Genomic DNA, 16,544 nt, shown 5'->3' with positions numbered 1-16,544 from the left:
GAGTAGGAAGATCTCTCAATACTACCTGGAGAATTAAAGCAACAAGGACTAATAGCAGATTGTCAGATTAAGCATTTGGGCTTGGATTCAAGAGTTTTTGAGAAGCTGATTTGCAGAGATAAGGACACTTGGACTCCAGTGAGAGTGAAATAAATAACAGTGCTCAGAGTTATATTTACTGCCACCCAAGATGAATCATGACTCTTTGGGGAGTGCATTTTTGAAACTTCATTTTCCATTTTGGATGACTGGATCAGCCTCGCAGAAGAGTCTGGAATGTGGCCAGTGACTTCCCTCTGCATTTTTCATCTGAGACTTAAAGCCTGTGCAACTCCATTTTCCATTTTTACATAATGTATCTTAGATCGTGGGGACTTTGGCTGTGTCTCTTTATTTTGTAAAGAATTAGACATGGAAAACAGCCGGTTTACAAACATAGATTTAAGAATGAGGACCAACAAATACAATGAAGAAATCTTAAAAAGGCATGCTTATTATAATAAACTACTACTCTAAACTCCATACCTATATTATAATAATAATGCCAATTGCTACTGGGATGATGAATGAGCAGATACCATTAAACATTTTCAAGAGTAACAACCACATTCTAACAATATGCACTTCAAATCTTACCATTTGTGACAGTATGGATAGACCTAGGGGGTATTACGCTAAGTGAAATAAGTCAGACAGAGAAAGACAAATACCATGTGATTTCACTGATACATGAAATCTGAAGGAAAATATAAATACACAAACAAAAAAGAAACAGACTCTTAGACATAGAGAATAGACTCATTGTTGCCAGAGGGAAGGGAGGTGGCGACTGGATGAAAAAGGTGAAGGGACTGAGAAGTACAGATTGGTAGTTACAAAGTAGTCATGTGGATGTAAAGTACAGCACAGGGAATATAGTCAATAATGCTGTAATAAGGATGCGTGGTGCTGGCTGGGCACAGCAAAATATCAGGGGAATACTTTGTAGAGTATATAACTGTCTAATCTGAAACTAAAACAAAATAATACTGCATGTAAACTTTAACTGAAAAAAAATTTTAATTAAAAGAAAAACCAGGCATTAGAAAGGCATAGGAGTAAACCCTGAGAAAAACCTTCAGAAACCAATATGCAACTGTCCGCATCACATAATTACCTCACGTATGACCCAAGCACTCAAAACTGCCTTGATGAGAAACCAGTCTGTAAGTGTCTAAGGGCAAAACAACTTTTATGTATCAAAAAAAGTTCAAACCAAATAGGGCCCTTCAAAATACTAACCCTATAGCAGCAACCTATTTTACTGGATGGAGCATATCAGGGGAGCACTTCAGGGTAACTGGAGGTAGCTTATTTTAGGAAATCAAACTATGTGAATTTTAAATATGTCAGCATTATATGACAGAAAGTGTCTTAGAACGTGCATGGGAAAATTTGTTTAAGGTCTGGCGCCAGCTTGTGACCCGAGGTCAATCTCTTAAGCCTCCACAGCTGCCTCCTTCTAAGCCATAAAGTAAGCGCAATATTTTTTTTGCCATTGCCTACCTCAAAGGGCCAGGAATCAAATAAAATTATGGATGCAATCATGCTTCATAATCCATAAAATACAATGTCAATATTGTATTTCATTTATAAAAATACTGCTTGTTTTTTGTAAATTGATGAATCACTCTTAATTTACTATGCAGAAAATACCTGGGGCAACTCCACTTCTGGATATCACATTACTTTAAAGTAAAAGTTAAAAAAATGTATATAAATAGTCAAATAGATTATAAAGCATAATATGCAAAGAGAAAAAGAAGAGAATAAAATAAAGAGCCCTAGGTAGCTGATAACGAAAAGCCTGCCTCTATGATTAGACCACAGAGGGAAAAAAACAAAAGAGCAACCATAGCTTTTATTAAGATTAGAATATGAAACACTGAATCTGATGGTTTCAAGAGTGGCTACCGTCAGGCCACAAACCTTTCACATGTGTTAGCAGAGCAACAGAAGGTGAAACAACTGTGGTGATAGGCAATTCCATCACCTCTGTGGAGGTATTGTCAGCTAGGTAATGAGATGGAAGTGTCTGCAGGAAACTGGAAGATGAAGATGTGCAGGATAAATCAGATATAGGCTTTGCCTTGAAGATGCTGGTAATTTAGATGTGGAGAGAAAAGTACAAACTGACCGAAGACAGAAAAAACTGCTATGCAAGAGATACGAGCAAAATGCTAGGGAAGGATAACGAAAGGCAGAATCGATTTTGTAGTCGTAATAAGGAAGATTTCATGGTGAAGGTATACTGAGTCAAAGAAAAAATGGGACAGTGATAAGTAAAGATGACAGAAAAAGGCATTAGGACTGAGTGCATGGAAAGATGAGATACAGGAAACAGCCCAAGAAGAAAAGACAGAAAGGGAATGAAAGGAAAACACACCATAAAGAGAAATGAAAAAGAACATGAAACCAGAGAGTCATGTTGGGGTGAAATTGTTAAAAGGGCATTGAAGGCCAGCCAGTGAATTCTGGATTTTATAGAATGGGTTACTAGAATTCACTAAGGTTTTGGAGGCATTAAGGGGCTACCTTGCCTTAAAGTGGTGGAATGCAAAATAATGTGGGCAACATAACACCCCCTTCCAGAGTGTGCAAGGGTAAAGGTTTGGAGAAGAGAGCAGAGAACGAGGTAATAAAGTTATGAGGAAGAATAGACATGAGCAAAAGCTCACTATGTTTCCACTATAATCAAAATAGATAAATAGTAAATTTTTATATGCAAAATATACATGCCACTCTGAGATACTTTGTGTCTTACCAAATGTTTTGGCCTTTATAGGGGGTAGAAAGAAAATACTACTTTTACTGGGAGTTCATTATTGAGCTAAGTATATTAGCTATTATTTTATCTTTTAATATTCTTCTAACAAACATGTAAAGTACATATAATGCATTCAGTTTAGAAAATGGTAACAGTAACTCAGAGACTTCAAGTCGCCCAAACTCAACCACCAGCAAGAAGGAAACGACAACCCAGGATGACTGTTCTAAACACTGGGCACTACATCAGACTGCTCAACTGCAGCATGAAGTCTCCCGGCTGGTGTGGCCACAAGGAACAGAAGCTTTTCAATCACCAAATGTTATTTTAGACTAAATTACATTGAAACTCTGTGCATTCTGGTATTTGTTTTAAAAATTTTCTATTTTTTCTCTTTTCCTTTTTTAGATGGACTAAATTAAACTATACAAGGCTAACTAGATACAGAATATTCAAAATGGTAAATCTTTTGAGACTGAAACCTCATCCAATTCACTGAGTGCAAGTACTATTGATTGACCCAGCCACTGGCCTTGAAAAGAGACATAATGAATGCTGTAATGAGCACAAGAGAGGGGTGGTAAAGTAACTGTGACAAAGCCATGAGATAAAAGCTGGATTAACAACCATGTTTTGCAAAACAGGCTTCCATCATGACTTGAGATGTGCTTGCTATGTCTAATGATGAAGGCAAGACAAGCTAAACAGAGAACAGAGGATACCTGTCTATTGCATGCTAATTTCAGATTTTTTAGAGATGATCTTCAAGTAATTCTGTCATAACATGGATAAAATAAATATAAATATGTAACTTTAAAAAAATCATATTTGTATGTACCTTTCTTTAAATATTCACATGGGTTTCAAGTTCCTTAAATCCTATTTAAAATAGTCATATTTAAACCTGCACCATAATTTGATATTTCCAAATGTGTACAAAGAAGTAGTATGTTCCGCTGCAAGGCACTAAAATGTGCATTGCTAAATAGATGCATATATTTCTATATCTTTTTGAACTAAATGGCCCCAAGATACAATTTTAATGGATAAATATTTTTCAAGAACACCACAAAGCATTTTAAAATTGAAGCAAAGAGGAAAAAATACATTCTACCACTTGAGCACATACCTATCCCAGTGTGGCACCTCATTAACAGATACGTATGGATTATTAAAGCCCTGACAACGATAATTTAAAAGTTGAAACTTAGTAAATTCAAAGACCACCATTCTTCATGAATATTAATATTATTTTCAATTTTGTGGTCAAAATTGATGGTGTTTACATGTCTGGGACACAGTTCACAAAGAAAATACAAATTCTACTGTTTTCACTTCTGTCTCCACTTTTTGCACCCATTCCAGGTGTTAACATTTTGTTAAGCCTCTCCAATGATGAGCAAATTCACAAGTCTGGGTTACTTTGAACAAATTAAAAAATGCAATTCAATTAATGTGTCATGACTCCATTAGGGAAAATAATTTTATTTGCTTTTTAATCTCCATTAAAGCATGATTGAATTGATATTTTAAAATTGAATAGGTCTTTTAATAATAGCACTAAAGAGATAAAATTCACATATTCATCCATTAGAACTGTACAATTCAATGGTGTTTTGGGGTACTCATAGAGTTGTGTGGCTATTCTAATAACCACTTTAGAACATTTCATTACCTCAAAGAACAACACCACACCCTTCAGCAGTGGCCCAGTGCCATGCGGCTCTATCTAATCATCATATAGTGATGTGTATAACTTTGTCTCCAAAGAGTTGTTTATTCAGGACATTTTATATAAATGGAATTACACAATAGCTTGTTTTTTGAACTGGCTCCTTTAACAATGTTTTCACCATCGAACCACGTTGTATCATGTAACAGTACTTCACTCCTATTTATTGCCCAATATTCCATTGTATGAATATATCATATTTTATCCTTTCATTATTTGATGGACCTTCCCATTGTTGACACTTTTTGGCTATTATCAATAATGTTACTATGAATATTATGGTACAAAATATTTTTGTGTAAACCTGCCTTCATTTCTCTTTGATACATACCTGGTTGTGAAATTGCTGGGTCAAATGATGACTCCATGTTTAAACTTCTGAGGAACTGCCAGGCTGTTTTACAGAATGATCACATCATTTTCCGGTCCTGCCAGGAGTGAATGAGGGGCTCCCTTTCTCCATATTTTCATCTGCCCTTGTCATTATCTGTCTTTTTAACATAGCTCGCCTAGTGGGTGTTAAGGAGTATCTCCTTTCAGTTTGCATTTTTTTATGACTAATGATATTGAAAAACTTTTCATGTATCTATTGACTATCTGTACATCTTCTTTGGAAATATATCTTTTTGTTAAAGTGCCCCGATCCTTGCATGCCTTTAGTTATCTACTTTTATTTTTAGCTGTAAGAGATTTTTATGTATTCTAAATATATGTTCTTTATCAACTACATGACTTGCAAACTTTTCTCCCTTCCTCTGGGTTGTCTTTTCACTGTCTTGATTGTGTCCCTAGAAGAACAAAAGTTTTCAATTAAGATGAAAGCAAACATCTATTTTTCTTCTGTTACTTGTGCTTTTGGCATATCATATCTATAAAATTCCTCCTTAATCTCACATCATGAAAATTCACACCATGCTTTCTTGTAAGAATCTTATAGTTTCAAATCTTACACTTGAGTCCATGATCAATTCTGAGTTATTTCTTTATATGTAGTGCAGACCTTTGAAAATATTTTTGGCAACATACTATTTTTTTATTAACTTTATGGGGGCATTGGTAGCAAAGACAGTCTATTCAATAAATGGAGTTGGGGAAATTCAACAGATAACTGCAGAACTATAAAACTAGACCACCTTCTTACACCATACACAAGAATAAACTAAAAATGGATTAAAGACTTAAATGTTAGACTCAAAACCATACAAATCCTAGAAGAAAACATAGGCAGTAAAATTTTGGACATTTCTCATAACAATATTTGTTTTGATATATCTCCTTAGGCAAGGGAAACAAAAATTAAACAAATGGGACTACATCAAACTAAAAAGTTTTGCATGGCAAAGGAAGCTATCAACAAAATGAAAAAAACCCCACTGAATGGAAGAACATATTTACCAATACATCTGATAAGGGGTTAATATCCAAAATTCATACAGAACTTATAAAACTCAATATCAAAAAAATCCAATTAAAAAACGGGCAAAGAACCTGAATAGAAACTTCTCCAAAGAGAACATGCAGATGCCAACTGGCAACTTGCTATTATTAATCAGACTTCAAAGTCTTAAGATAATGCCAACAAATTCTTTTTATTAAAATAACTAAGGAAGTTCTTGGAAATCCCTTAGAAATATTACAAATACAGAAAGCATTTAATCAAATAGCATACAAATTTTTAAAAACATACAACTTATTCCTGAATTCTTTGTAAAAAGATTCAAAATACACAAATAGTACAAATGACAGAAATTCATGATGAGTTAATGCAAATTTTAAAATTAAAAAAATATGCCAAGACATAACATGTATCATGTTTCTATGACCCTGCTTCCTTCTTTTATGACCCTTAACAATTTCAGCCTTTTATTATGACATGAAAGAGCAGTGTTTGCTTTTTTCCACTCATGATTAGAGCACCTAGAATTGTACGCAGCACATGGTAAGTGAAAATATTTAAAATCAAATAGATGAGCAAATGAAAGTAAATGAATATGAGAACTGGTATTTTAGACACAAGACGTATGACAAAAGGGGCAAAAACCAGTAAGGGTAACTCATAGTTTGTTCCTACTGATGTTTTGCCCTTATTCTTCCCTCTGCTAGTTGAATCACTCCTCTCCTAGTGCGATGTCTGTTTTCTTTTCGGCCCTTAGGTTTTTTCTTGAATATCATCTCCTAAAAGATGATATTCATGGCAATGCCTTCTAAATTAGTTTCCTCTATTGCTCTCTGTTATAGAAATATATATTTCTTTCATAGCACTAATCTTAAGTGATACATTTTCATATTTTTATTTATATGTCTTGCTCTCCCATTACAGTGGAAGGATTTTACATTTTATTTTCAGTGCCTAAGATAACATCTGCCACATCACCGATTCTAAATAAATAGGTAGTAAATTACAGGATAAGTGGAAGCACGAAGAGCTGCTGATCCCTGGATTTTCAGGCAGCTCTCTTGAAACCACAGGCAAACACCCGTACAAAGTCAACATGATGTCCTTTTCCATGCGGCTCTCTGGTCCCTCACTACTGCTGACAGTTCCCTACAGAGAGACTGTTTCATGTTTAGTGAAACAGGAGTACGAAAGTTGAAGTAGTAATGCTTATTCATCTTCACCCTAGCCATAGAAAGAAATTTCAGAGAAAATATCCATCAATCTACCATGAAAACAAGCAGAAAGCTCCTGTCTCAAATCCCAGGTGAGTTCTAATCTATTTGGATCTGAATTAAATAACAGGTAATCTTTATGCCCTCCAGTCTCTTCTGAATAGAAGTTCAATAAATATTCACCTAATAATTATAGTGACTCAAAAGATCTTATTCAGTCCAGTGAGACTACATGTGCATATCTGTTCCTCCATCTGCTGACTTGCCAGCTAATTCTCCCCCCTCCCCCTTTCCTCTTAAAGTCTTATACTATGTCCATTTAAATGTTCAGTCTGGAAAAATTTGGCATCTACCCAGTTCCATTTTCCTCTTCCTATTAACAGAACCTTGGTTTTCATGAATACAGCAAGGTAAGTAGCTTAAAATTTAAAACAAAACTAAAAACCCAGATATTTCACTATATTCTTTCTACCTATAAGTGATCATGTGACACAGGTCTATCCCTAAATGAGCATCACTGTGACTTCTGGAAAATATGTTTTCCTGATAAAGTCACCATTTCATTGCCCAGAATGGTCATTTTATCTGGTGATATAGGAGACACCTTGTACCAGGAGGAAAAAGCCAAATCAGTATAAATACCTTGGCCCTCATGGACCTGTGGAGCCAATCAATGAGCCAATACCAGTAACCGTCTATCTCCAGACTTCTGGTAACATGAGAAAACACAAGCCTCTGATTCCTTTCAACCACTTTTAAGGGTCTCTCTTTTATTCAGGGCTCAGCTCAATCTTGGTTGATACAGTAAAGTGAACTTAAGAAAATGGCCTTGAAAAATTGGTCTTGTGAAATAAAATCCTATGAGGAAATTTTCAAATTAGAAAGATTTTTTTAACATATTGACACCTCAGATGACCAACTGAGACATATTACACAGTCACATATGGAGGATCATGTATAAAGTGACTGCATTATTATTGCCCAAATCTTAATCCAGGTCTCTTCTGAAAACCAAACAAGTACACTCATTATTACACTAAGACACGAGGCATAAACTGGAACTCTCCTGGATGAACCATGACCTATGGACACCCAATGGGAGTCTGATAGTTCAGTGGCCTCAAAATAAAGTTCTTTCCAGTTGGAGGTGGCTGAAATATATGTCACTTTTGACGTGTGCATTTCTATGTATCTGATCTATTTCCCCACTCTAACTACTAGATTTAAAAAATTTGTGGGGCAGAAACAAACTTCATGTTCATCATAAATGCACAAGGCCATAGGCTTGAAGTCTCCTCAAAATATAGCACTTGGTGATTCGTCCCCGTCTGCCAACATTCTCATCTGGCCACCCATTGCAAAGTTTTGTTGTTTTGCTTTTCAATGTTCTTTTTCACAATGCTGTCACTCCAAGAGCCAACTTCCCTGCAGACTTGGCCGTAAGACTGACTGGCCTCTGTTTCTCTGCCTCACCACATCTACATTCCATGGGAATCTCAATTGAAATCCTTCTGATCTTCTCTTTGCATTCAGCGTTCACAATTTCCTTCTTCTCCTCTCCCTTAAGTCTCTGAAACTCATGGCATGCAAACCTATTTCATGTAGTATATTTCCCTCCAACCGAGTTACGCAGGGAATAATTTGAAGAAAGAATGTCCCCGAAAGCTGAAAAACTGGCTTATGCTTGGGCAGGGATGGGCTGGTGTTGAAACAAAGCTAATCTATTACTTCTGATTTTTTTAAATTTAGAAACTGAAATTATCATATATATATATATGATAATTGCTATTCCTATACATTGGTTTTGGACAGCAGGTAAAGGAAGGTGGACCTAATCAGAACAGGGAATCTCTTTGGGGAATCAGGCTAGACCAGAAAGTCATGGTAAAGTCAGAACTCTTCTGAAGGAGGTGCTGGGATAATCCTTCAGGAATGACATGGAGTGAATGAACATCTAGCTTTCTTGGAAAATCTGAACACTCTGAATACGAGTTTATCCCTTTATTAGATTATATGGTTAAAAAATCACAAACCTAACTAGTTCACACAAGAAGGGCAATTATTGGCTCCTGAACTAAAATCTCCAAAGGTAAGGCTGGCTTCATGTGCAGCTTGAAGGAGGAGAACAAGACCAGATTTCTCCATTCCTCTCACTCAACCCCCTGCCCTCTGAATGTTGGAATCATTCTAAGACAGGCTTTCTCCTTGTGCTTTTAAAGTGGCTGTCATCCTTTTATCCCCACAGCTCTAAATTCGGGGTTGTTTTTTTTAAAAAGCCAACTCTCTTTCAACAGACTAAGTCAAATTATGGGCCTGGAGCTAATTGGCTCTAATTAAATGAGAAATACTCAAATACTCTGCAACCAACCTTGCATGAGCAGCGTGGGTCAAGATATTGGATTAGACAAACTTGTAATAACCTATGAGACAAAGAGTAGAATTAACCCTGCATGAACTTCATGGATTGATGCTAAAAAAAATCGATTGAGGGCACACTGAGCATCTTCTTGAGTACAGCTATTACTGCTACTGCTGCAGCTGCTCTTCCAGCCAACACTCAGAATAGACAACGTACTAGGCCCAGTGCCAGACTTTACACACATCACTTCATGTAACCCTCACTATAATCCTATACAGCAGGCACTTTCATTATTAACCCCATTTTACATAGGGAAAAACTGAGTCTAGAAGATTAAGAACCTTCTATAATGGCACTGAAAAAGTACATTACAGAGCTCTGATTTATTTCTAAAGGTTGCATTCTTAAATACTAGTTAATACTGTCTAATTTGCTAATGGCTAAAGAAACAAAACCTAGAAATTTGAAATATATGACTACAGATTGGCCTAATGTGCCTAATGGTAACGTAGAAAAGTGTTATAGGAACACTTAATTTTCAAAATTAAGGCTGGTCAGGGAGCTAAAGTATTAACATTTTCCAGAAGTTATAAACACTGGGAATAAAACCAATACCACTTAGAGCTGAAAATATCATAATAAGATAAAAATGAAAGCTTATCATTACTCAATCCTTACTGAAAGTATAACTAATGATCTGTTGACTCTTTCTAAAGAAAGGAATCACAATTCCAACAAAAAATTATGTCACATGTTCACAAGGAACAAATGCCAGATTCTTGGGCAGACAGGGTTCCATTAGTTTTATATATATATATATATATATATATATATATATATATATATGTAAAAAAAATAGGCAAAATAAGTAATCATTCTCTTAGTGCTGTGACCAAAATGCCAGATTCTTGGGCTGACAGGATTCCATTAGTTCAGTTTATGTATGTATGTATGTATATATATATATATATATATATAGTTATACATATAGTTATATATGTATAACTATATATAGTTACATATAGTTATGCATATAACTATATATATGTATACACACACATATATATAGTTCAGTTTATATATATATGTAAAAAGAAATAGACAAAATAAGTAATCATTCTCTTAGTGCCGTGACCAAAAATTAACCTAAAATGAGAAAGAGATGTCAAAAAAATTCAAAGAAATCACAAGCATATGGAAGAAAAAATTATCTAAGTCACCTAAACTGAATATTTAATTCAACAAATAAATTCAGCAATATTTAACTATCTAATTGCTGAACAATTGTGATTTGGCCTTTGACTTCTTTCTATTCAGGCGCCATTAACTTCAAAATCCTAGGATTAATTTGTCATTAAGCACTAAGGTGTTCCCTCTTGCTCTCAGTGTCCTTCAATGTTAGGAACTTTTTAGAGATACCATTTGCCCCAAGAAACAGTTCTGCCCACACTTCAGGTTTCAGAATATTTTGTGAGAAAGTTGCTTAATGAGGAATCTCAATTTGCAAAGAATTTTGTATCCCTATTCTAGACATGTTTTTAAAAATCTACTTCCTTTCATCATAGAGTAGAAATTTTTCACTGAGAGATGAACTGTAATGACCAGGTGGCTTCACAGGAAAATGTCCTGTCCAGTCTTTGCTTCTTGTCCCACCTCTTTTAGAAGCCCTATTTAATTCATAAAGGAAAACATGACAACAACACCTTAAACTACAACACAATACAGACTCAATGCAGAGAAGTATGAATAACACAGTTCCTCAACCAAACCTGCCATATTTTAATAGGACAAATATGGACTCTTCAAAGTTGAATTAATTACATGAGCAAGGAACTGTGTAGAATCATAATCAGGAAAACTCTTATAAAAACAATTTAGACCAGATGGCCAGTTAAATATTATCAGAATAAAATCACATGAAATGCATCTGTCAGCAGATTCAACAGGATTTTAACAGGTACCATTACATGGGGATTGCAGTTTTCAGTGTTATGGGAGATATTAATCTGTATTAGACTTGATCCCTAACTTCAAAGAGCTTGCAAGGTTAGACAGGGCATAAAAACAAACAAATCTAACAAAAGGAAGAAAGGAAGTATATAAATAAACATCTGATCAAAGTATAAAATATGTTATTTTTGGCTGCAGAATCAGAAAAAGTGTATTGGGTCCTCAAGTGATGGGATATTTTGGACATCTGGGATAGTGGGGAAGCAAAAGGAATTACGGAAATAAAATAAAAAGTACTTTCTCCTGTTGTTCACCTTGTGAGTAGAAAATGTCTTTTCCTTATGGTTCTCAGTATTGACCTTCTCTTTTCTTCTTCCTCAGAGTCCCCTTCCATGTTTCTAGGTAATTCTTGATCAGTTTTTCAATATAAAGTAAATATCATCTTGCAATCTTAATATTTTCTACCCTTGTCAAAGAACCAGATTAAGGCATGGAATTCTAAATGGTAAAAAGATATGAGTCGATCAAGCCATCTCTCATTCTTCTTGTTACTGTTGCTTTAGTTCACTACCATAATGCACACTTAAAATGGATTAAGATGGTAAACTTTATGCTATGTGTTTTTTTTTATCACAATAAAAAGTAAAAGAGGGGAAAAGGCAAGAGTTCAAACTACAGTGCATCCATTCTGCTCCAAACAACTAGCAATGATGAATAAAATATTCAAAATGAGGCCTAAATAACAATGCCAGCATCAAAGCGGGCTAAGCACCTGCACAGGATGGAAACACAAAGCACTGAGCAGGCACAGCTGCAGGCCTTCTGGACTCAGGTCCTGAAGGAGGCCCTGCAACCCACAATTGTACTCTGTGCAGGTTAATGTCAATAAAAGCCCTCTGTGTAGAGCAGAGGGCCAGAGCCAGACCACCTGCCCATACCCAGGGGCTGGGATAGTTTCCCTGCTCCAACTCTTAAAAGGCCAAAGTAAAACTTCAAAATGTTATTACTATTTTACTGAAGAGCAATGATAGACAAAGGCTCACAATGAAAAGAACTAGAGCAAGCCACATGCTGCCCCAGGCCCCCTTCCCTAACCTTAACGTTACCCTAGAATAGGAGCCTTGAAATGACTCTTAAACTTACTCTAAGCTAGGGCCACCGAAGGCTAGATAGAGGCAACCAAAACTTTGCTAGGAAGTGAGGGCAGACCTTGGAGGAAGTAGATCTGGGAGAGGGAGAGAAATGTGCCTGCAGATAAAAATGACAAGCTGATCAAGAACTCATTCTGAATTCCAGTATAATCTAAATCTACTTCTGAAACTAGCAGCCAAAAAATCAACAATTGAAACACAAATTCATTACAAAAGAAATTAACTTTATGGAAAAGCCTGACAAAGTCTTATAACAATGCTCAGAGAGGCAAATGAGTTGATGACTTCATTATAAAAAGAGCCAGCTAGTAAAAACAGGAGGAAATAAGTTAGGAACAGATAAATATTAAATAAAAACCATTAGACATCCAAACCTGAAAATATTATGAAATTAAAAGCCATATGGTGTAAATTTTTTGGATTAATTTGGAAGTTTCTAACATAAGTCATTTAAGTATTGTCGACACAAGAGATTAGACAACAACATAGAGAAATAAAATGTATGTGGGTTAACAGTTTAAATTTTCCAAAATTTAAGAACTGTGGTTCTTTGAATTAAAAGGTAATTCTGAATTTCTAACAAGATAAATTCAGACAGATTCACATCTAGACACAGCGAACTTGCAGAACATGAAGTATAAAGAGAAAACCAGCCGTTAAGTTTTCCATGTAGGTTACCTACAAAGGAAAGAGTATTAAACTGGGAGCAAACTTGTCACAGTCCATAACAGACGCAGGAAGTCAATGCCACAGAAAAATACTGGTCTGTTTCTAAGTATATTCCTACCTGAACTGTGATTCAGGAGTGAGAGTGAAAGGAAGGCATTTCACCAAGACCAGCATGAAAGGAATTCACCACCTACGCACCCTCACACAGAAACCAAAGATGTCTTTTATAAGAAAAGTAAACTCAGAGGGGCCAAATTTTATAGCCACCAAAACAAAAACTGTACGCATAGAAATTCTTTTAAAGATCAGTAAGTTTGACTATTAGCTATAGAACTGTTTCAATAGATTTTATTTTAAAATGTAACTAATCAAATTGCCAAGAAGGGTGGTGGTGCTCACCGGGCAAGAATGCACCCTGAGGTCTGTCCGCTGTTTGGAAGGACAGAAACACTAAAGATATTTAGCAAACTGTATACTTATGTATGTAGGTTAAAAATAAGGGTAAACCACTAAAGGAATAGACTAATAACCTACCTCTACAAAGCAGCAGAGGAATAAAAATAAGAAAAAATATTTCAATAGTGTGAGGAAATAAAGAATATGGAAGCAAAATATACATAAACTACAATGATAAAAACAAATCCAGATGCACCAACAATCACATTAAATACATATGGGTTAAACTCACCTATTAAAGCATAGATTTTCAGAATAGATCTTAAAAGTTCCGCTCTACCCTACCTGACAGTCACTCTGCCTTTGCCATTCTTTCCTTCTTTTCCTGGTGAGGGGAGCAATGGGGAAATCTGAAGTAACAGGGAATTAATTCCTGGCTTAAATGCGAATACCAACCATGTAAATGACACTCTATAAATGATAACATTTGTGAATTTCTCTCAGATGCTCAGTTTGTTTCTTTAGGATATGTTAGGTGGCAAATCAGTCACTCACCCCTCTCCCAGCCCTTCCCCACCAGCACTCCAGCTGTGGCCCTGACTGATATGCCCAACCACACTGTTTCACGTAAAGTAGCAAACTGCTTTTCAAATAACTTCAAACCTCGATACACCCCAAAACACCCAGGAAAGCCTACGTTAACGGCCTGTTTTTAACTCACCACCACAAGGCTCCAGGCTGCATTAGTGCTCTCCCACTAGGCCCTACCACCGAGCGCAGCAGTGTGAAGTGTGAGGACGCCTTGATACCCAATTCTTTCATGTCCGCCTTCCACAGACTGGCTCCCTTTAGTCCTGTAACAAAGTCTTCCGACCCATATCCACAGTTTAAAATTAAAAACCAGTATCATCTCCTATCACTCTCCTCCAGAAAGAGGGTGGTTGTGAAAGTAGGAGCCCTGATGCTCTGTCAGTGATGCCCCACTTATAATTAAGGCACATTGTTCCCAGGAGCTCCGCAGGACCGTGAGCAGGGGAAGTCACTGCCATGCTTGGTATGAAGCGGGCTTCACTGAAGTGAAGACGAAAACTGAAAATCTAGGTACCCCAAACAGATAACTCAACCACAGCTGAATACTGGCTTTACTGAGGTATTAATTAGCTCCTTTATAGAAAAGGCACCTACAGTAATATTCTATTGGCAAGAATTTCTTAAAACCTCCTCCTATGGGCTCAAGCCCTGCACCTCTACGAATGCCGCAGAGTGCCAAGTTCAGTCATCTCAAACGGAATGCCCAGGCTCCTCCCATGAACTCTGGGACTGCAGCCAACAGGGTGACCTCTCCCCACATCTGGCCCCTGCCACACACACTCACACACACACACACCAGGACTTCTACACACCTGCCTCCTGCCTATAGTACCCCTGGCAGACTTTCTGTTTTCTTCCTCCCAGACCTTTAGAAATAAACTCTGGTCCAAAGACATAAACTCTGCAGTTTTTGTGGAATTACAACTTGAATTCTGACCTTTTAAATAAAAATAAATAATGACCTCAATATAACTATAAATGTAATATAGTCTACCTTTAGCTATTTACCTGATAACTGATTAAATCCTTAATCAATATTATTCTATAGTCATATCCATGTTTTATTTATTTATTTGTTTGTTTGCTTATTTATTTATTTATTTAATTGTTGTTCAAGTACAGTTTTCTGTCTTTTATTCCCATCCCAGCCCACCCACCCATCCCTCCCCACCTCCCTCCCATTTCCACCCCCCTTAGTTTTTGTCCATGTGTCTTTTATACTTGTTCCTGTAAATCCTTCCCCTTTTCCCTGAAATTTCCTCCCCTCTCCCCTCTGGTCACTGTCAGCCTGTTCTTTATGTTTTAGTTTGTAGTACATTCAAATTGTTTTTTAAAGTTTAAGAAAACTGGGGTTATTCAAAATAACAACCTATTATCTTTTTTTCTCATTTTAACTTTTATATCTAAAATATAGACTCACAGTAATTGGACATTAAGAACTGTTAGAATTAAGACACACTAAGAATGACAGCCCACTGTTGACCAAAAACATATCTACCTTTAAGTATTAATTGGAGTAGAAACTTTTAGAAAAAATATATGTATACATCTAGTACATATATTTAGATCTGAATATTTTCAAAAGTAAAACCGTAACTTTGTAAGAATTCTATTATGAATGACAAATATATTATTAATATCAAGCATAATACATCAGAAATTCATTGAACTGAATATTGAAAAAGTTTAATAGAAGTTATATAATAACTAATTTAGAATCCAGTAGGCATGAGTGAACTTCCTAAATAACCTTTTATTACTTAGAACACAGAGAGTAAGAGTGGAAATCTGTAACCATAATTTTCAAGGATATTTGTTCATGAACTACAAACAGAAACTCCCTTATTAAAGAACAGAAATTATATATACACAAGATCCAATGCAGCCACACACTCTCTCTCAATGCATAAATTATTCTCTTGAGAGGGAGACAGGCATCAGAATATCATTAACTACTTTAAAATATGTCAGTGCTGATAATGCCACTGATGGTACCTAATTTTTTTAGCTGTAGATTTAAAAGAGACATTAGACAATATCCTCATTTTGTTTTATTTTTATTTAAGCCATTCAGTTAACATTGGTTAATAAAATTATATAGGTTTCAGTTGTAAAATTCTATAAGTTTAAAGGTCCAGAAATTAAGTCAACAACAGGATGTGACTTGCCCAAAGGGATAGCTACATAGTAACTGAAATGCAAAAAAAAATCAAATATCCCAGCCCTTAATCCAGAGCTCATTCCACAAATTCACATTGCCTTTACGGTGACCAGTGACCC

At 35.9% G+C, this 16,544-nt stretch overlaps 1 protein-coding gene across 5 annotated transcripts in view; it reads right to left on the bottom strand.

The window, feature by feature from the left end:
• FGF12 (fibroblast growth factor 12) overlaps positions 1–16,544 on the bottom strand; it is a 529,784-nt gene that overhangs the window by 160,631 nt on the left and 352,609 nt on the right. The window lies entirely within an intron of this gene.

Source organism: Artibeus jamaicensis, unplaced genomic scaffold, assembly GCF_021234435.1.
Source record: "Artibeus jamaicensis isolate MK-2021 breed Jamaican fruit bat unplaced genomic scaffold, CSHL_Jam_final contig_466, whole genome shotgun sequence".
In the NCBI taxonomy this organism is placed as follows: domain Eukaryota; kingdom Metazoa; phylum Chordata; class Mammalia; order Chiroptera; family Phyllostomidae; genus Artibeus; species Artibeus jamaicensis.
The sequence above is the reverse complement of the archived record's forward strand: the minus strand, read 5'-3'. Positions and strand labels throughout refer to the sequence as shown.